At 49.9% G+C, this 20,954-nt stretch overlaps 1 long non-coding RNA gene across 1 annotated transcript; it reads left to right on the top strand.

Moving 5' to 3' along the window:
- Positions 1-856: 856 nt before the first annotated feature.
- LOC125760396 (uncharacterized) lies at positions 857-20,618 on the top strand. Its single transcript, XR_007417973.1, has 3 exons — positions 857-1,116; positions 20,337-20,476; positions 20,540-20,618. It is a non-coding gene; the product is annotated as an uncharacterized LOC125760396 (long non-coding RNA).
- The last annotated feature ends 336 nt before the right edge of the window (positions 20,619-20,954 follow it).

The following is a 20,954-nucleotide window of genomic DNA, read 5'->3' as shown; positions in this document are numbered from 1 at the left end:
AACGAGCAACGCAGCTCGCTCTGGTCAGTGGACGGTGCCTATATAGATTGTTAGTCGCTGCATCGTTAACAAAATAATATGTCCTAAAATGGTTCCTCAGGACGTTGGTGAACAGATTTAGAGGAGAGTTCACCCCGCACGGCTTCTTAAAACGACCTCAAGCCACATCTGAGAACGTGTACAATTCACTGTCGCATTCATGTAAAGCAGCTTTCGTTTGCAACATCAAAATGCCACTATCATCATTGCACCGGGGGATCACGTGTGGACAGGACGAGGGATCAATGCCGAGAAGATCACTAGGCGCGTAGGAGCACATTTCAGGGACTTTTCGCTTAGGCATGCGATACGAAGCCTATCAGCTTCCACAGGGCCAAAAGCCGGTACTGAGCCTCGCGGCTTGAAAGCGTAGCCGGCAGTTAAAACATTACAGAAACTCAGGCACAAGATCAGGCATTCTTGATTCGCTAATAAATTAACCCCAACACGTATGACGTAAAATAGAATGTCGTCGTCATACGACACATTATTGTTGGAATGTTATTCTGTCGACACATTATTGTTAGAATGTTATTCTGTCGAAGTGCTGACCATATTACATGTGCAGATATTTCAGCCAGCCATAGGAGCACCTCGCACCGAGTGGTTGGAAGCACTAGTTTGCTCTAGTTCCTTGTTCTGTTCTCCTGGAGAAAATGCATCCTGGAGAAAATTCATATGGAATGAAAGCCATGAAAAACACAATATATCGCAACATGTAAAAGCTGTTTGTCAACAGCTTTTGGACAATGACATACCGCAGAGTTCTTGTGCTTCCTTTAAATAAACGCGCATTGCATTGTGTCGTTGGAAATATAACTCGGCCACGGCTAAAACGTCTCTTATATTTTCTGAACAATCCGTGAATATCGTGCCGCTGTTCATACGTCCTATTTCGAAAGTTGCGGGATACACGACCGACAAACTCTGCGTTTATTTTAGCAGCTAGGAATATTCTAGCAAAGACATGGCGGAAAAGCTGCTGTTTGTGCTCGTTTTCCTTTTGGCAAGTGTGACAATGTCTAACGGCATTCTCAAAAACGGCCGCTCTGGTCATCAAAACCGGATATAAGACAGGTAACTTTATTACGTCATTCCTGAATTGCACCTGCACAAGCGTCACTCATTTGCATGTGCCTGCACTAGTGTTTATTGAACAAAGCGTCTGTATCATGGGATATGCAGTAGCAGTGGTCAACTATTTAATGTCATAAGATTACGGTACAGTCTGGCAGTATTTGTCGCGATAAAGAGAACGTTAAGACATATTACATATCATGTTGCACATAAATGCGCATCGATTAGACTTCCATTACCACTGGAGGCAGAACAACCATTGCAAATCTCAAAACTTGGATAACAGTAGAGGTTGGAAGACGTAAAAGGTGACGAAGGTTGGCACAAACAGTATATTTGCCAGAAATGTGGCCAATATGCCCGTAAAGGCCTTCAGCAGCGGGAAGCCTCAGATCAGCTAGCTGTGTGTAAGCGTAGCTGAATAATGGACATTCCGTTGAGAGTAGGATCTCTACAAGACGTTGGGAGGAATGTGGGCGCATAAGTGGTGGTGTCATCAGGAATGCTCTTCTGCCGCTCTTGTTGAAGCGTCGTAAAGGTCTTGGTAAGCTCGCGACACTCTTCTGCAATCCTGGCTGTGTCAGAAATAGGCGCACACTCCGATGGATCCGTCTTGTATGGAAGTATCGTGTGGATGGTGTGCGACTGGTGCCTTCCGTACTGTAAGAAGAACGGTGAAAAACCAGTAGTGCTCTGAGGGGCGGTGTTATAGACGTAGGTGACGAAGGGCAGAATGGCATCCCAATTTGTGTGATCGACGGCGACGTACATTGAGAGCATGTCGCCGAGCGTGCGGTTAAAGCGTTCGGTTAGACCATTCGTCTGCGGGTGGTTAGCTGTAGTTTTGCGGTGAACAGCATGGTACTCTTTGAGAATGGCTTCGACGACTTCCGACAAGAAGACACGGCCTCGATCGTTGAGAAGCTCCTGGGGTGGACGTGACGCAGCATGAATCGATGTAGCAGGAAGGAGGCAACATCGCGCGCTGTAGCCGCTGGAAGGGCGGCGGTTTCGGCGTATCGCGTTAGGTGGTCAACAGCGACGATGGCCCAGCAGTTGCCAGGCGACGTAAGAGGAAGTGTTCCAGACAAATCGATGCCCACGCGCCCAAACGGACGGTTGGGTCAAGTTAACGGTTGTAGGACGGCTGGCGACACGTGCGTTGAAGGTTTTCGGCGTTGGCAATCGCGGCAGGAGCGAACGAACGTTTGCACGTAGCGATACATCCCCCGCCAGAAGTATCGTTGGCCAATTCGGTGGTAAGTTTTGGATACCCCAGAGTGCGCGCATTGCGGGTCAGAGTGGAAGGACTCGCATATTTCAGAACGCAGACTGCGGGTTGTCACTAGCAGCCACTGGCGGCCGTCGGCTTTGTAACTGCGCCGGTGCAGTAGGTCGTCACGAATGGCAAAATGGTGGGCTTGACGACGCAACGCGGGAGTGGATGGTGTGGCCGACAGATCAGTGAGCAAGTAGATCAGCGAGGTGATCCATTTATACTTGCGCTGTGCGGTAGCGATGGTGTGAACGTCGATTGAAGCAACAGCTATGTGAGATACTGAGCAGGAGCATTGTCCTCAGGCAAGGGGGAGCGCGAGAGGGCTTCGGCGTCAGCATTCTGGCGTCCGTTCAGGTACAGCACGCGGTTGTCGTAGTCTTGCAGGCGAAGTGCCCAGCGGGCGAGACGGCCTGAGGGATCCTTCAATGACGACAGCCAGCATAGTGCATGATGGTCGTTGACGACATCAAATGGACTACAATACAAATAAAGTCGGAACTTTGGAAGGGCCCAGATGATCGCCAGGCACTCTTTTTCCGTGACAGTGTAATTTGTCTCAGCTCTAGTAAGCGTACGGCTCGCTTATGACACAACATATCTGGAGAACCGTGGTTTGCGCTGAGGAAGGACAGCGCCGAGGCCTACACCGCTGGCGTCCGTCCGTACCTCCGTTGGGGTCGTAGGATCGTAGTGGCGTAGTATGGAAAGGGACGTCAACAAACGACGGAGCTTTGCGAACGCGTCGTCACACTCGGACGACCACGAATTTAGAGTTCCGTTACTTCCAAGTAGCTTCGTCAGTGGCTATATGATAGTGGCAAAGTTTCGTATAAAGCGTCGAAAGTATGAATACAGTCCTACAAAACTGCGCAGTTATTTGACGGACGTAGGTTTGGGAAATTCGGCCACGGCCCGAAGCGTGGCCGGATCGGGACGGACCCCGTCCTTGGACACAACGTAGCCGAGGATTGTCAGCTGCCGTGCCGTAAATCGGCGCTTCTTCAGATTTAGTTGGAGGTCGGCGTTGCCCAAACGTGTCAAAACATGCCGCAGACGTTGGAGATGCGTGGAGACGTCCGGAGCGAAGACGACGACGTCGTCCAGGTAACACAGGCACGTGTGCCATTTCAAGTTGCGCAGAACGGTGTCCATCATGCGCTCGAATGTCGCGGGCGCATAACACAGACCAAACGGGATGACGTTGAACTCGTACAAGCCGTCGGGCGTGACAAAGGCTGTCTTCGGTCGAGCGTCATCAGCCATCGGTACTTGCCAGTACCCCTAGCGCAAATCGAGAGATGAAAAGAATCCTGCTGCTTGAAGGCTGTCAATCGCGTCGTCGATTCTCGGCAGTGCTAAACACCCTTGCGGGTGATCTTGTTGAGCTTTCAGTAGTCCACACAGAACCGCACAGAACCGTCCTTCTTCGCAACGAGAACAAAAGGAGACGCCCATGGGCTGTCGGAGGGCCGAATGACATCGAGTCGAAGCATATCGTCCACTTGCTCAATAATTACCCGACGTTCTGCGGTAGACACGCGATATGGACGTTGCCGCAGTATCGGTGGGCGCCAGTGTCGATGCGATGCGTAACAGCGGACGTGCGGTCGAGGGAGGTTTCCCCGACATCGAAAGAATGACGAAATTCATCCAACAAACATGGAAGCTGGGAACGCTGGACCGACGTAAGGTTTGCAGCAATGGAGGGACCAAATACATAAGCGGGTGACGAATCAGACGTGGAAACAGCACTGATGGTACGGGATTTGGTACAGTGCGAGTCATTGGGTGCATCCAGAACTTGGGCGTCTTCAACTGGTTGAAGTCGAACCAACGTAACAATGTACGGGGATGGGTTGGTAAGAAAAATAGCGGTGCTGCCCTGAGTGACTCGCACGGTCGCGAAAGGTACCAGCAACCCTCTCCTAGTGTAGAGGCGGGCAGATGGCGAAATGAGTGCAATGGCGTCGGAGATACCGGCGCAGTAGACCGACACAGCCGTTGACGAGTTTGGAGGCACTTTGGTATCGTCTTTGACGAGGATCTTACTCACTGCCGGTGGGCTGTCTGCCGGAGTCAAATGTGAGAACGATGAGCGTTTGATTTCGACTGGTGCGCAACGGATTACGGCGTCGTGGCGGGAGAGAAAATCCCATCCCAGGATGATGTCGTGAGAGCATGCTGCAATTATAATGAAGTTGACGTCGTACAGAACGTCCTGAATGACGACGCGAGCTGTGCATAGTGCTGTAGGATGAATACTCTGACAGCTGGCAGTACGGAGAGACATCCCTGAAAGTGGCGTCCTCACTTTTCGGAGTAAGCGGCAAAATTGTCCGTCCACAACGTATACAGCGGCTACAGTATCGATAAGGGCTGATGCGCGAACACCGTTCAGACACACGTCGATTACATTCCATGGACTTCGCGGAGGGCTTTCTCAGTTCGACAACGTCGCAGACCTTGCCTTCTGGACTGCGACGACTAGTTTTCCCGCCCTCGTTCGACTGAACGTGGCCGCATGGGTGACAGTGAGCGACGTCGTGGAGACGGAGAGCTGCAAATAGATGGTGGTGGGCGCGACGTCGGTGGCATAGGTGGAGGTGGGTCGTAGAACGCACGGCTTCACTGGCTGGTCACAGGTGGCGCGACTCGAGGCGGCTGCACGCGTTGGCAATAACGTATCACGTGACCGGCGTAACCGCAAGCAAAGGAGATGGGCCAGTTGTCGGGGGTGCGCCATCGGTTCGCCGGGGTAGGTCCCGCCCATATCTCAGAGCGCGATTGGCGGGTCGGCTGCTGAAATGACTGCATGGTGGGCTGCAGTCGGGACCCATGAATGGCGTCAGGATATGTAGCCGGCATACCCGCTAAAAAAACGGAGGTTTAGCGGCGGCTTGGGCGTAACTCATTGGGGCAGACGCAGGAATTACTCGGGGCGTCCTGCGACAACCTGAGCATAATTCTGGGGCGCAGGAGCCGGAGGTTGCGGGTGGTACTCAGGCACGACCTCTGCAATTTCCTGCTCAATCGCTTGGCGGAGTGGAGGAAGAAGGGTGGTCAACGAATGTTGAACGCGCGGCGGGTGAGCAAAGGCCAGGAGAGAGAACTTGCGTGCAATTTCCACGCACACGAATGACGACTTCTGCCAGCAACGCGGCGTGGTCAGACACTGCCGCCAAGCCAGCAAGCTCTGCGTCTCGTGATGGGGAGCGACGAGTGATCGAACGCTGCCGGCGGAGCTCCTCTTAGCTCTGGCACAGCGTTATGACCTCGGACACTGTGCCAGGGTTTTTGGCGCGCAGCATGGTGAAGGCATCGTCGTCAATGCCATTCATTACGGGCGGATCTTGTCAGACTCAGACATGGTTCCGCTGGCTTTCTTACACAAGTCCAGGACGTCTTCAATATAACTTGTGAAAAATTCGCCGGCTTGCTGAGCTCGTTCGCATGAGCGCTGTTATGACGGCGGTCTTAAAATCGGACCAGGTCGCAAAATCGGACGCGTGGTTGTGTTGGGTCCGCTTTTACAACAGTGTAATAAACATTACATTTGTATTCCTAAGACTCAGCGAGCTATATTGAAGCATTGCTCGAGCCCGGAGGAATACATTAACGAAAGTTACGGTTGATATTCACATGATTGCGCCATAAAGTGCACTTAGTTTCGATAATACTGACGTATGTACTCAAACGTGAGTGCTGACCAGGCCCGTAGCCAGGGGGGGGGCCGCCCGAAATTTTTATGATACATGGTGTTTTAGCGAAAATAAACAATGAAAATAGGCGTTTTTCTCAAATGCTCAAGCCTTTCAGCAAGTGGGTCCCCACCCGAAAAAAATTCCTGGCTATAGGCCTGGTGCTGACGTTACGTAGCACCACGAGTTGCCCTTTAAACGCCAGCGTTGTCGACATGCCCGGAAATCCCATGATGCACACACAGCTAATACGCTTACAAGAACACGTCGATCCACCTCGTAACTCTTGGCTCAAAACCACAAAATACCGCATAGAAGTACTCGTTGACTGCTTCGTATGAAACCGATTCCCACAACGCGTGGGATCTGCCGAACTTTTTCTAGTAGTCCGTTTAAAATAGTGCACAGCATGTGCTCAGAGGCAAGAAGAGAAAATCAAAGCGTCAAAAATATTGCAACGAATAGACGAAGAGAGAAACAGAACCCGGCCGTCTGGTTGTATCGAAGGATTAGAACCAACTGAGCGTGCCAGCGCCCGTGGCAGTTGCTCGTGAGCCTCGCCCCTTCGTTCTCTTTTATTTGTAACACACTCCCGCGGCCGACAAACTTATGATGCGCTGCCTGCTTCGAGCAGGTAAACTTTCTGGACGGGACGTTTAATTATGGAGCCCGACGCCAACCTCAGGCAGCACCCTCGTGCGATGTTGTCGCGACCCGGTAGCAATTCGGTCACTCGAGCCATCTTCCACATTATTGGTGGTGAGTCGTCGTGTACCAGGACGATGTCGCCGACCTGAAGCCGTGGTGGTGTCTTGGGTGCCGCTTCGTGGGCCGGTCGCAGAAGCAACAGGTACTCCTTTCGCCAGCGCTTCCACAGATGGTCTGTCAGCGCTTGTCGATGTAGAACTCGACGTCGCAAATTGACGGCCGTTGACTGAGGGATTGCGGCGCCGAAATCTTGCGGCAAGCATGTTGCACGTTTGCCGAGCAGGAAGTTGGAAGGTGTCAGTGGGCTTGGGTCGTCGGGATCAGCAGATAGATAAGTCAGCGGGCGGCTGTTGATGTTCGCTTCCACCTCGCAGAGGACCATCGAAATTTCTTCGAAGGACAGATGGCTGCGACCCAGCCCTCGTTTCAACGTGTTCTTGGTGATGCGTACGAGTCGCTCCCACCATCCACCCCACCAAGGGGCTCGCTCGACACTGAACTTCCACTCGATGCGATGGTCGCTGCAGAAGTCTTCCAGACAGGAAGTTGCGTGATTTCCGAGCTCTCTTGCGCTGTGATGGAAGACCAGTGCGTTATCCGAGTATATGGTGGACGGTATTCCACGACGGGAGATAAAACGCCGGAATGCTGCGACAAAGCTGATGGCAGTCGTGTCCGTTTTGAGTACTAGGTGTAGAGCCCGTGTTACAGCACATGAGAAGATGACTATGTAGGCTTTAGAGCCAGTCCGCTTCGCTGCATGGCAATAAAGTGGTCCGCAGATGTCCACTCCGACAACCGCAAATGGGCTTGCTTCAGTAATTCGGTCTTTTGGTAATGGCGCTGTGGGTGCTGATTCCAGGGCAATCTTGCGTCGTCGGCACCTCAGACAGCCTCTTAATGCGGACCTTACGGTTCTGCGACCTCTCAGCACCCAGAAGCACTCACGCAATTCGGTGAGTGTGTGCTCGACACTTGAGTGAAGCATTCGCTCGTGAGTGGAACGAATCAGCAACTCAATGACAGCGTCGCCACCAGGAAGCACGATAGGGTGGCGGAGAGACATGGTGCCGGGCAGAAGTTGGAGGCGCCCTCCAACGCGTACGAGTCCGTCGTCATCGATGAACGGACGCAGAAGCAGGAGATGGGGGGAAGTGGGCACCGATTTTCCAGCCGACAGTGCTGCAAGGTCGTCAGGAAAGTGCGAATGCTGGACTTGCTTGATCCAGTAATGTTCAGCTCGTGCGATTTCTTGGGCATTTAGCGGTCCGACTGTCGACGCTCGCCGTGTTGCTGCGTTAGGAACCGTTGCGCGGCGTGGTCGCGAAGAGCGGTGATGGTAACGCCCGAGATGAAACGGTAGATCCACGCCGTTACTCGAAGAAGACGTGAGTACCGGCTGTAGTCGGTGACCTTGAGTAATGCTTGTTGTTGGGCGAGGTTGACGACGCATTCGGCCTCAGGTACTACTTCTTCAGCGGTTAAGATGGGCTATGGGCACCTCCCGTCATTCTCCCAGGCGTGCTTGGGAATAGAGAGCCATGAAGGACCTCTCCATCATAGAGATGAGCGAAGAAGCGCGCCCGCTGCGATACCTCTTGTCAGTAGGTCCGCCGGATTTTCCTTGCCTTTGCAGTGCTGCCACTTGTGGCCCGCTGTATGCTGCTGTATTTCTGCCAGTCGGTTTCTGACGTAGACGTCGCGCCGCCCTGGATCTTGTGACATCCAATGGATGGCAATCTGGGAGTCAGTCCAAAAAAACGGTTTTGTCTTTTGGAAACATGGTATGTTCTTGATGTGGTTGTAGACGCGGGCCGCTGTAACACAGGCTAGCAGTTCCAACCGAGGCAGAGAAATAGCTTTGAGTGGTGCAATTCGCCCCTTGCTCATAAGAAGGTAAGTACTGCGTTCTTGCGAGTGCATTGACTCAGCAGACACGTAGACAGCTACACCGTACGCCCGCATGCTAGCATCTGCGAAGACGTGTAGCTCAGTAGTTTTAATTGGATGCCCCAGCGCCCTGTTGACTTGTCGTGGCAGGCGAACCTCGCTTAGCGTCGGGAGCTCGGAACACCAGGCGTTCCATGCTGTTAGCTGTTCTTGCGGTAGTGGGCCATGCCAAGGATGCTTCATTTTCCAGAGATCTTGGAAAATCAGTTTAGCTCGAACAGTGAACGGCGTGAGGAAGCCGAGAGGATCGTACAAGCTAGCGAATCCTTGGAGCGTTGTTCGTTTTGTGGTGGGCATGGTTGATACAAATTTGATGACGTGGTCGGTGCTCACGATAACGGAATCATTGTCTCTTTCCCAGCAAAGCCCGAGGACCTTCAGTGTACGTGGATCGCCGCCTTCATCTTCCAATGATAATCGGTCCGTCTGGAACTGTTCTCTTAGCAAGGAGCTGTTTGATGCCCACTTACAAAGCTCCATGCCGGCGTCCGCTAGAATGATTCTCGCCTCCGAGTAAATCCGTTGAGCCGTCTGCAGGTTGTCCGCACCGACCACTAAATCATCGACGTAAAATGACTGTCGGAGGCATTCCACTGTGTCGGGGAATCGCTCTTCGGAGACTCGGAAATGGTGATGTAACGTTGCTGCTAGGAGAAAGGGGCTGGACTTAGCGCCGAAGGGCACGCGGGTCATTCGCCAGTGAATGATTGGCGGAAATGGTTCGTGTTCCGTCGGGAGATGAGCAACCCATAGGAAGCGCAGCGCATCTCTGTCTTCCGGGCGAATGCTGATTTGAAGGTACGCCTTCTTAATGTCAGCCACCATAATTACTGCATGCATTCTGAAGTTGAGCAAAAGTTTGAGTAAGTCGGCATTCATTTTGGGCCCTTTCGTGAGCACGTTGTTCAAGGATGGCTGATCGGGAGCGTGAGATGACGCGTCAAAAACAACTCGAAGCTTGTCGGTGACGGCATCACGACGAATTACTCCATGATACGGCATGTAGTACGTGTTGGGCTTGGGCACCGTGTCGTTGTCTGGAACTCGTTCTGCGTGGGATTCGTTGAAGTATGCCTTGATGGTGTCGTCATAACGAACCAGAAGATCTGGTTGCTGTCGGAAGTGACGGAGCTGCATCAGGAGCCGCTGTTTAGCGAGGTCGTAGTTGCTTTGCCCGGTTTCCAGACCTGGCTCCCGAAGAAGAAGGGGAACCTAGTAGCGCTCTCCTTTCTTGGACACATCACTTTCGAACAATTCAACGGCGATGCTGTCGCTTTGGTTGCCGTCAGGACTGTCTTGCACCCCTGAAGAGTCGATGCACCATAAGTTGGCAATTCGCATGTCCAGGGCGGTATCGCTTTCGGTGGCTTCTTCGACAGCAATGAAGAGAGAAGTAGCTCGCGTTCTCGATCCTTGCGATAGGTTGCTCAGAGTACCCTGAATGGTCCATCCAGAAAGGGTTTCTGCCGCCGTTATCCGAGGGGAAAGCCGTGTTATCTGTCCGGTTGCCACGTCCCAGTAGATGTCTGATCCTATTAATACACTGATCTCGTCCTCCCAGAATGTTGTCGCTTCTGTACGTGCATCAGCCGGGAGCATACCTTGCCGTGTCATCATGGTGGCGAGCTCGCCATTTGCTGGTGGACTTATCACTGGGCTTATTTCTGGTATTGCCAGAGCTTCTATAGTGATCTCGTTACTGCTATGTTTGCTCCGAAGCGTCAACGCAACGCGCTCACAAGTCAGAGTCGCGGGACGTTATTTGTAATAAATATTGCAAAAGGATCACTATGGAGATGTAGAATTAAAACATAACCGAAGGTGCGATGAAAACTATTATGGCACATCATGCCAAGAAAAGAGATATTTTCAGCTATGCGTTGCACGTGATGGCACTCAGAGCTATCGCAAGGTACACCACCGCACGCGAACTCCTCGTATGCTTGCCGCTCTTACAGTATCCCCTGGCAATCAGCTTTTATACTCGAGCAGGGAACGCGGTTTCCGGAGCGTAGCATCAACTTGAAATGCTGACAGCTACCAAATGACTACTAGCACTGAGTCTAAGGAGACCTAAGGCGCGATGAAGCGCATTGCTAGCTGCGTTATGGGTGAACACCACGATAGTTTTGTAAGTACCGTCGAAGAGAACATTTGGTGTGCGCACTCCACGCGAAAATGGCGTTAAAAGTATGTGTTTCATCCCATTGGAGACTAATGGGGCTGACACGAACATTAATCTCTTTTAGAAATGACGGCTCTTGGTTTAACAGTTAGCCGTCATGGTGTTATTGCTACAAGCTAGCTATTAGTCTCCACAGACACACCTCAACTGATTACCATTTTGCCCACATTTACACCTTACCGGGTAAATGTTGGTCCCTAAAGTTTCGCCTTCACAGTCGAACATTCAGCCCACTGAGATACCTCTTAAGATGCACGGTTTTGGAAAGGGATGTTTTTCATCTTATTTTAGCCTCGTTACACCGAAAAAAGTTCCGTTCCGCTCGTTTTGCCGAACAAAAAAAATTGTTCCGAAATGGTTTGTAATGCTTTTTATTTATCTTTACAATATATGCGCTTAAACACAGGGATAGCCAAGAGCAACAAGAAGACGAGCGCTTTGTCTCTCTCTTTTGGCACTAATATTATTACGCCGCGTATGTGCCGGACTAAGAAGAGGAAGAAGTGTGTGGAGGTTGAAAAGAAGATCTCTCGGCAGCTTCATCCCCCAGAGTGGGTGCGAGCAATTTATAAAGGTCATCATCATCATCATCAGCTTCGTCCTGTGCGGCCTTGCCGTTCAAGCCATCCGTCAATAAACCCCAAACCCTTCTGCGGGCGTACCAGAGTGGTGGAGGTGCTGGGTAAGACAACCAACGACGGAACTGCTACCCTTCGGACTTCGCCGAAGCTGTCGCCTCGCCGGCCTGCCTCCTTGCATGTCCATCATGACTGACGACACAGACACTCGGGAACCAGCCCCCAGCAGTTCTTGGCCGCATCGCAAAGAGCCGCGGCCCTTCTCCGGGAAGGCTAACGAAGACTTGGCCGCATGGCTCAAGCACTACAAACGGGCAAGGCACTACAACAAATGGGACGCTGCCTCCCAGCTACCTCACGTGGTTTTTTACCTTAGCGATGTTGCACTCGTCTGGTACGAGAACCATGAAGACCTATTGACGACATGGGAACGCTTTGTTGAAGAGAAGTGTTTCAGTAACACGCCTGTGAAAAAGAAACTTGCTGAGCAGATTCTTGCACAAAGGGCTCAGTTACCCGGAGAGACATGTACAATGTATACAGAGGAGATTTTGAGGCTCTGTAGGCAAGCAGATTCCAGCATGTCCGAAGAAGACAAGGTGGGACATTTATTGAAAGGCATTGCAGAGAATGTCTATATCTTTCTCATAAGCAAAGAAAGCCTAACTTCAGTGTCAGATATCATTCGCCACTGTCGGACATTTGAGACGTTGAAGCAGCGCAAAATAACGCCAAAGTTTGGTCGTCTGGCCAATGCCACCAGGGTGGCCAGTGGAGAAACTACACCAGCTGTTGACCTTGCTACAACCATCCGTCAGATCGTTCGGGAAGAGCTATGCAAACATGAAAGCATGACGCGTGAAGTGGCTGGCACCTCTCGATGCTATTTCCCACAAGATGTGGCTATCCCGCAGCTTGAGGATTTCGAGAATCCGTCCGTCAACGCAGCGGAGGTTGCAGAATCCCGGCCTATCCATCGCTCAAGCACGACTTACTACCAGAGATCACTGTACCCTCAGCTCTTCCGCACCGAACGCCCATACCGCCGACCAACGAACGATTATGTGGAGCGTCGAACTTACGCAAATGATCATGCCAACGAGCCGGAACACGTCGAAGGGCAGCGACGACTACGCCCAGCTCCCGTGTGCTACAACTGAGGTGTGACCGGTGACATATCAAGGTACTGCGATCACTCGCGAATACCACGCTATGAACGGCCGCCACCCTGTACGCAGCAGACTGGTATCCCACCTTTTGAGGAATGCTGGACCTCCCAACCACGACCCAAGAGCAGCTTTTGGCAGGGACCCTTTCGCAACCGTTCTCCTGCCTCCGACCGCAGTGTGACACCACTTCCAGCACCTCGACTGCGCCGGACTCCGTCGCCTCCTCGCCGCTCCTCGTCACCACATCAGGAAAACTAGACAGCACGGCCGATGGGGGTGAGGTCGCTGGTGACTTGCTGCAAGAAGAGATACCTCTACCGGTGTTTCTGTTTAAGAAGAAAGTGCAAGATTTTGTTGACGGTGTAGATACAATGGCCTTGGTGGACATTGGTGCGACCGTGTCGATCATGAGTGCTGCATTCAAATGTCGTTTGGGACGCAAAGTGATGTTTTCGTGGGAAAAAGCGACAACATTCTGCGGCGTGGGTAGCAACTCGCCGTGTCCTATTGGTGCTTATACCGCGGCAGTGTCACTGAGTGACCAAGTGTTTGCGACAGAATTCACGATTCTTTCACGGAGCCCGCACGACATAATTCTTGGCATTTCCTGCGAATGTGTGTGACCGCTGTTGATTCTAGAAACGGCGAGGTGTTCATAAGTGACACTGTTCCTGATGGACTTATGGAGAATTCGGGCAGGGAACACGGTGCGCTCCGAGTCTACGAAGATATCGTTTTCCCGGCATTCTGTGCTGTATGCGTTCCCGCAGTTCCTTCGCCTATTTACGGCAACGATACCAGCTTCGACGCGATGGTGGAACCTTTCCATTTAGGTTGCATTAAGAAGAACACGTTGGTACCCCATTGCATAGTCTCAGTGAGGAAAGGGTGTACGGAACATAGGACCATAAATTGTTCAAATGAACGGGTGTTACTACCAGGAGGACTTAAGCTCGCTTCATTCAAAGAATACTCGCCGACGATAGTAGCTGTCCTCAGTAACGTTCGACGTGATGACCAAGTGAACGCTTGCTCAGACGATTTGTGAATTTCACCTATGGTCGACAAGTCACTGACTCCCGACAAGCGCCGTATACTTCTAGACGTTCTGCTAAAGTACTTGCCGATTTTCGATTTTTCACAGAGTGACGATTCGCCTTCGATCCCCGCGTCTCGTACACGCCACAGGATAAATACAGGAGAAGCACAGCCACAGGGTAAATACAGGAGAAGCACAGCCAATCTGACAAAAACTGTACCGAGTATCGCCGTCCGAGCGCAAGATAAAAGACGACCAAGTGCGTGAAATGCTGCAGAAGGGCGTCATCCAAGAACCATCGAGTCCTTGGGCAACTCCAGTGATTCTTGTGAAAAAGAAGGACGGTAGCTGGAGATTCTGTGTCGACTATCGCCTTTTGAATACCGTCATCAAGAAAGATGTTTACCCTCTCCCATCAATTGATGACGCCTTGGACTGTCTACATTCGGCGTCCCACTTTTCGTCTATAGATTTACGCTCAGGCTACTGGCAGATACCTATGCATTCAATGGACAAGGAAAAACAGCTTTCAGAACCCCGGACGGACGCTATGAATTTAACGTGATACCGTTTGCGTTATGTAACACTCCCGTCACATTCGAAAGGTTCATGGATACTATTCTGCGTGGCCTAAAATGGAACATCTGTATGTGTTATCTCGATGACATTGTGATTTTCGGGCGCACATTTAGTGAACATAACGAACGAGTGGACGTTGCTCTGGAATGCATTAGAAAAGCGGGCCTGGTTCTTAATGCGAAGAAGTGTCGTTTCGGCGAGCGACAAACCTTGGTGTTTGGACACCTCGTCAACAATGATGGCATCAGGCCTAACCCAAACAAGACAATGGCCGTGAAAGAGTTTAAACCACCTCGCTCAACGAAGGAGCTTCTTAGCTTCTTAGGCCTGTTCTCGTATTTTCGCCGATTTATTCCTGCCTTTACTAAAGTTGCCTTCCCCTTCACCAGCCTGCTTCGTCAAGGTGCTAGTTTTGAATGGACACATGACTGCGAGACTTCCTTCACCCAACTGAAGTTCCTACTCACGTCGCCGCCTATTCTCCGGCATTTTGATCCTTCTGTGGCGTCTGAAGTTCGTACTGACGCCAGCAGAATTGGCATAGGTGCAGTTCTAGTACAACGCTCCAATGAAAAAGAACACGTCTTTGCATATGCCAGTAGAACTTTAAGTAAGCCGGAACACAATTACACAGTGACTGAGAAAGAATGTCTGGCACTTGTCTTCGCTGTTCAGCGATTCCGCTCATACCTGTACGGTCGTCCCTTCCAAGTGGTCACGGATCATCATTCCTTGTGCTGGCTTGCAAGCCTTCGCGATCCATCCGGCCGAGTTGCACGCTGGGCCCTACGCTTGCAAGAGTATGACCTTACGGTATTGTACAAGAGCGGCAAGAAACACGCTGACGTTGATTGCCTTTCCCGTACGCCGCTTGATGCGACAGTTTGCGATGCCGACAATTTCAATCACGTAATTGCGTCAGTGACAACAATGTTCCCCGACAAGGCCACCTTTGAAATTGAGCAGCGGAACGACGTCAGCTTGGAGCCGTTATTTGCTGACGCTCGAGCTTCCACTTCGGAAGGCCGCTTTTGCGTTCGTGAAGGACTGCTTTACAAGAAGACCTTCTCGGCCATGGGCTCCCGCTTCCTGCCGTGGTTCCGGATACGCTACCTTCCTCTGTCCTGCGCGCCATGCATGACAACGCAACTTCGGGCCACCTGGGAATGACGCGAACACTCCATCGTACACAGGAGCGCTTTTACTGGCCACGCATGCGCCAATCAGTTGAGCAGGACGTGGACGGTTGTACTCAATGCCAGGCGCACAAATCAGTCACGACAGCGCCAGCCGGACTCCTACAGCCTGTGACGCCTCCCAGTGCTCCATTTGAGCAAGTTGGCATTGAACTCGTGGGCCCTTTTCCGCGCTCATCGAAAGGCAAGATATCGATTGTAGTGTGCACCGATTATCTTACTTGCTACTTCGAGATGGCCGTCCTGCCATCTGCGACTGCTGGGCAAGTCTCCTCCTTCCTTCTGCACTCGATTATACTGCGCCACGGAGCTCCTCTCGTCATAATAAGTGACCGCGGACGTCAGTTTACGGCAGACGTTGTCGAGGAACTCCTCCGTATGTGTGGCTCAGAACTTCGACATTCGACGCCTTACCATCCACAGACGAATGGCCTTACCGAACGAACAAACCGGACACTGGTGAATATGTTGTCAATGTACGTGGCGTCTAACCATAACTGGGACGACGTTTTACCTTTCATCACGTAGGCTTTCAATACTTCCCAACAGGAGACCAGCAGCTACAGCCCTTTCTTTCTTCTTTATGTTCGACCCCCTCGTTATACCCTCGATACTAACTTTTCGTTCTCTGATAATGACGATGTTTCTTTAGCCGAAACTCTCTGTCTCGCTGAAGAATCTCGCCGTCTTGCCCGCCTGCGTACCATAGCATCACAAGACCGATCGAAGCCTCCGCTGCGACAGCAAGCACCGGCACGTCACTTATGAACCGGGAGACCTTGTGCTCGTATGGAAGCCTCTGCGCAAGCGTGGCTTGTCCAAAAAACTTCTCGCCAACTACGCCGGCCCATTCTTTGTCCTTGAGCGCCTCAGTGCAGTGGACTGTAGAATAGCACGACTGACAGTTAGTGGGAGACAATCTACAAAGACTGAGGTCACCCATGTGGCTCGCCTGAAACCTTTTAGTCGACGGGACGATTCCTAACACGCGCCGTGCGCTTCGTCTGCGAAGGGGGAAATATTACGCCGTGTATGTGCCGGACCAAGAAGAGGAAGAAGTGTGTGGGGCTTGAAAAGAAGATCTCTCAATTCTTGGCCAATCCCCCAGTGTGGGTATGAGCCATGTGTAGAGGCACATCGTCATCATCATCATCTTCGTCCTGTGCGGTCTTGCCATCCAAGCCTTCTGTCCATAAACCCCAAACCCTCACTTCGGGCGTAAAAATATTTTCGAGATGAATTTATTCCAACTAGGCCGCATCGCAGTACAGCTAGGGTATTTATTTCAATAGAACAAGTTCGCAATGAAAATAATGATCGATAATGTCATTTATATTCCTATCATATTATTACGAATTATCTGGGCAAGCGCAATGCTTTGCGTCAGAAAGTGAGCATCATATTTCAGTCATCACGCCATCGAATAATATGCGAGACCACTATTCTGATAAAATAAACTTCAGAGCTTTGAATGCCCATTCCATGCTCGCCCATGAAGCTGCCACCTCAAGGACCACTTGCGTTAATATAAGCAGCTACGGTAGCCGCTCTTTTCGTTCTTCGCAAAATTTCAACACATCTTTAATTTGGAATCGATGTCAGAGATGCACAATAATGGTCACGTTGCATGACGTCGGTTTTCCGGGTTGTCAACTTCTTCTTGAAATGAAACACGATAAAAATATCCATATTTAAACTTTTTTTAGCGCGCACAAAAGACAAGGACATGAAAGAGACACACGAGCACTTTGCACACTTATCAATAGGTGTGCAAAGAAATGCATCAGTCATCCTTCGGTGGCTCTAACAGATAAGGAGTTGTTAACCAGTTAGCCAGGTTAGATGATGTTAACCAGTTACTCTTTGCAATAGCTAAATAATTTTCTGCGTGTTTTCCTTTTTTCATGGTGACCAACAAACTCGCACGAGAAAAACAAGCGGAAAAGAATATTGAACTTTTTCTGCTGAACTGTTTTACAGTCACTGCAGCAACACAATACGAGAACGACACAGTGAAACCTTTTATTTTTTTATGTACTTAGCAATGACGTTTCTGTCAAAGCTGAAAGTAGTGCTAGTTGGTTTTGAGCAGAATACATATTACTAGCTAAAATAAAACAAGCACAAAGAATGATGCACGCCAGAAGACCGCTAGACTTTTAAGTCAATTTTTAGTTCCGCAAAAAATAAAAATTCAGATAAAATCTAGCGGTCGTCCTGTGCGCGCCTTTCTTTGTGACTATTTTATTTTCACTAGTAATATGTAACAAAGTTTCTGCTTTCCTTCAGTGAATTCACTAACACGTTTCCAAAACAGCCATGGTAGCATTGTCATATCTTGTAGAGTTTTCTTCTGTATCTGAAGCTTCTCCAATCGCACACGCGGCGCACACAACACTCGGTGTGTTGTGGACAACGGGCGTGTCCTACAAAGCACAAATAAGATTGCAAGTATTGCGGCTTATAACCTAATAATAAATATAAGCTCTACCCACGAGCCCTCACTGCGCTTTTTTGCATGTCTGTGCGCAGCGAATGGACTATTTCCCTATGAATGGCAATAATTTTCGCATATAAAGAATGCATTTCTCAATACTGATTTACTATTTAAACACATGCGAGAAACTAGACAGCATAAATTCTCAAAACGCAAATATGAGCGTCATCATAACTATATACCTGTTGTTTAAATTGCACCACCGCGTCTGGAATCTAGGATTCTCCGTGGCCGTCTTCAAAGACTTGGCTTTTGAGAAGTACATATTACGGTATAAAAACAAACGGCACCACATTTAATGTGACGTTCAAAGTGAGCTAACCGGTTTTTTTTTCGCTTATATAAGAAGTGAAAAAGAAATTATTGAGGTTATTTGTAACTCTGTGTTCTTTACGAAACTTTCATTTCCAGTTTCCATCACTGTTTCCTGTGAATTCACTCAGTCGATATTCGGCGAAGTGATCTGAAACAGTATTCGTGAATTTCGATTCTTGTGTCGCTGTCAACAACGCCTCTACATCTCGAGTCGTTGTGCTTCTCAGTGCATTCGAGGTAAACGCCGAAGCGTCATTTGGCGGTCATGTTACATAGTCCGTGGAAACTGCCAGAACCAATATCAAACAGTGTCGTTGCCTTGTGCAAGTGTTTCAGTATTCAGTAAGCACGTGTGTGTTGCTTTTGCACAAGTACAGCTTCTTTCAGTCCGCCGAAAGGCCTCCAGGAGCGGCAGGGCAGCCTAGTTTCCTACGTGCGGCGATTTAACAGAATGGCCATGTACGGCTTGTACTCCGTAGCTACAGCTCGCCAGATGAGCAGGAGAGCAATCGGTTGTTTATTGGACTCGGCTCGTCGCGCGAAAGGCTTGCGCAAGATCCGGATGTACGCCACTGATCTTTTTTACTATATAAAAGTTTCTAGCACATATTGTGCTTTACTGCGCACCTCCGTTGCACACGTCACGTACGCATCAGAGTGATCTACGTGGCCGAAGAGGCAGTTACGAAAAGGGCAATGTCGGGCTGCTGCTGTTCGCTCCGACAGCAGGGACTGGCCGGCCTACGGCACTGGGAGCCTATTGTGAAGTAAAGGTGCGACAAAAACCATGATGGAAGCAGCTTTGCGGAGTACTTCGAATCCATCCACTGGAAAATTCCGAAGAGTTGAGGCCGTGCAATGGACAAGACTATCTGCCATACTTGTAGAAAGCGGTGGTGTTCTAATGTGGACTATCTGTCATACTTGTAGAAAGCGGTGGTGTTCTAATGTGGCGTGTTCGAGAACTGAGCCATTTCGGCAGTGGCAGTCACTGAAAAGCAAGCTTTGTGATGTGTGCATGCTAAAGAAGTTACTTTTACATAAATGATGACCTGCAATAGCGCAATCGGGACCCGTGAGTATCGCCTTCTCAACTGCTAAACTGGGTTTGCTTCTCGCTATACACCTAACAGTGCTGCAAGGAAAGAAACGTCTGTGCGCGTAACATTGGCCGTTAAAGCTATCCGGGAGTGCCTACTGCATGTGCAGTCGCTAAGTGCCCACTACGCCGTAATTCTTCCTTTTGCGATTGGGCGAAGTACCCCCTACTGGTCCATAAGGTGCCACGCGCACCTGCGCATCTGCACACGCTGTAGCGGATGGTCAGCGTTAAAGCAAGCACTAGTTGTGAAATTCACTCGTTTTGACACATGGCGCGATTCTACAATTCTGCCACGCAATGTACATGCGTTAAGGAGGCTCCAGGCAAAACGTGACTTCCTTACAGCTTTTTCTTCTTTATGAAGAAGTTACAAGCATTGCCGTGGCTCCATGCTAGAACGTCTGATTGCATTTTAGAAGGCCTGGTTTCGATTCTCACTCGGGTCGAAGATTTTTATTATTCATTTATTTACATCTATCTCAAATTTCCACTCAAGAACAACGCTGATTTTTCGCTCACAACCAACGACACCAACGTCGACACCGGAGTTTCTGTAAAACGAGCTATTTAACGCTGTCGCAATAAAATGCCGTAACATTACCTTGCTACTCTGCTGGATAGAGACTGCCCATTCGCAAGTTCCTCAAAAAGCGGTGATATTATTTTTATCCGTATAATAAAGCTACCTTCATGTACCTGCTCGATTCGCTGCAAATGGGGTGCGCACTTACGTTTCTAAAGTGTACATCTTCTAGTGCACGTTAGTTTCGTGACGCACGTATGAATTCTCGAAAAAGGGGCAGAGTTACTGCGCATAAGAAACCTCACGGCTGTGTCATTTTGATAAGGTTAATCAGTTCTGTGTTTTGATAATCCGACTGAGGAAAATGCGATTCGATTGCTGCACGATCGTTCAATATTGTAGTTTGTAGGTACAAGGCAACCTGTATGGACCTATACTACAACCACGAGTAGGAAGAATTTTTTTTGTAAGGTGGACGAAATGCGGAGTTTGACTCATGGATCCATTTTCTTCTCAAGAACCTATTTTACACTCTCTGACCGGTAAGCCCTTTCTGATTCCTGCAAAAAAATATCTGCACTGAAATTAATCATTCCTTTTTTTAGAGTTCCGATTGTTAAAGGCTATGAGGGATTGTTTCCAAGGGACCAAGCAAATTTCATGCAACTTCGCAGATCTAATTTTCATAGTAAGTGCACATATGAATTTATGCAGATTACCTTTTTTTGTGGACGTCCCTCTCGAATTCTCCATATACAAAGCATTCTTTAGTGGGGAAGAAAGCCCGTGCTGCATAATGTTTTCATGCACTATGACATGGATCTATCCATTCAGTTCCACTAGCACATAAATCAAGCCTTTAGCGAACCTCAGAATTAGTCAGACAGGCAAACCTGCCAGACGTACATGTTGAAATATTTTAAGGTGAGAGCCTTAGATGTCTCATGAAACGCGAAAATCAACCGACGTGTCATGCCAGCGGAGTCAGCGCGAGTGCTGCAAAGAGTCATCATCACATTA

Source organism: Rhipicephalus sanguineus, chromosome 11 (assembly GCF_013339695.2).
Source record: "Rhipicephalus sanguineus isolate Rsan-2018 chromosome 11, BIME_Rsan_1.4, whole genome shotgun sequence".
NCBI lineage: Eukaryota > Metazoa > Arthropoda > Arachnida > Ixodida > Ixodidae > Rhipicephalus > Rhipicephalus sanguineus.
This window is presented reverse-complemented; position numbering and strand designations above follow the sequence as displayed.